General features: G+C 56.1%; 1 pseudogene; it reads left to right on the top strand.

Moving 5' to 3' along the window:
* The first annotated feature begins 450 nt into the window (after positions 1-450).
* Positions 451-589, top strand: LOC104395946 (annotated as a pseudogene).
* The last annotated feature ends 311 nt before the right edge of the window (positions 590-900 follow it).

Here is a 900-nt window from a genome sequence, read left to right as displayed (position 1 = left end):
TGAGGGGAGACCTCATTGTCTTCTACAACTGTCTGAGAGGAGGCTGGACAGAGGTGGGGTCAGGCTTTCTCCCAAGGAGCAAGTGACAAGAGAAGAGAAAGTGACCTCAAGTTGCACCATAGCAGGTTTAGATGGGATATCAGAAGAAACTTCTCCACCAAAATGGTCACTAAACGCTGGCCCAGGCTGCCCAGGGTGGTGCTGGTGTCCCCATCCCTGGAGATGTTCCAGAAACGTGTGGACGTGGCACTTCAGGCCGTGCTTTAGTGGCCACGGTGGGTTCTTCTGGCTTGAAGGTTGAACTGGGTATCTCCAAGGTTTTTTCCCATCCGTGACTGACACCCTGAGGAGGAAGCTTTGAGGCCACTGGTGGAGGGTGGGGTTGCTTCTCTGTCCCTGGAGCTGGTCCCCACCACGGCAGGTCCTGACCCAGTCTCTCCCATCCTCCAGCCCAGCACTTGCTGGTGGCCACAGCGTGCCAGGAGCCCGACTATGGCTGGATGATCCAGCACTACTGCCTGAAGCAGTTCCAGCTCACCATGGAGAACATTGGGCAGAGGCTTTGGTGTGACTGGGATGAGACCCTGGGGTAAGTGAAGTCCTGCTGCCCAAAGGCCACCTGCACCTTCTTTGGAGGGCAGTGGTGGGTTTTGCTTCATAGGGCCATTGGAGGGGAGGCGAGGGGGGGCCAGCAGACATTGTCTACCTGGACTTCATGAGGCTTTTGGCACCATCTCCTCTAAGATCCCAGACTCATGCCAGAGCAGGATTGTCCTACCAGAGAAGCTGGTGAAGTGTGGGATGAAAACAGTGAGCCCAAAGGGTTGGACAAAAGGCTCATTGGAGCTCAGGACCTAGTGGGTGTTTCCCAGGGAGCAGAGCTGGGTCCAATCCTGATGG

This window comes from Chaetura pelagica, unplaced genomic scaffold (assembly GCF_000747805.2).
Source record: "Chaetura pelagica isolate M959 unplaced genomic scaffold, ChaPel_1.0 C11186352, whole genome shotgun sequence".
Taxonomy (NCBI): domain Eukaryota; kingdom Metazoa; phylum Chordata; class Aves; order Apodiformes; family Apodidae; genus Chaetura; species Chaetura pelagica.
This window is presented reverse-complemented; position numbering and strand designations above follow the sequence as displayed.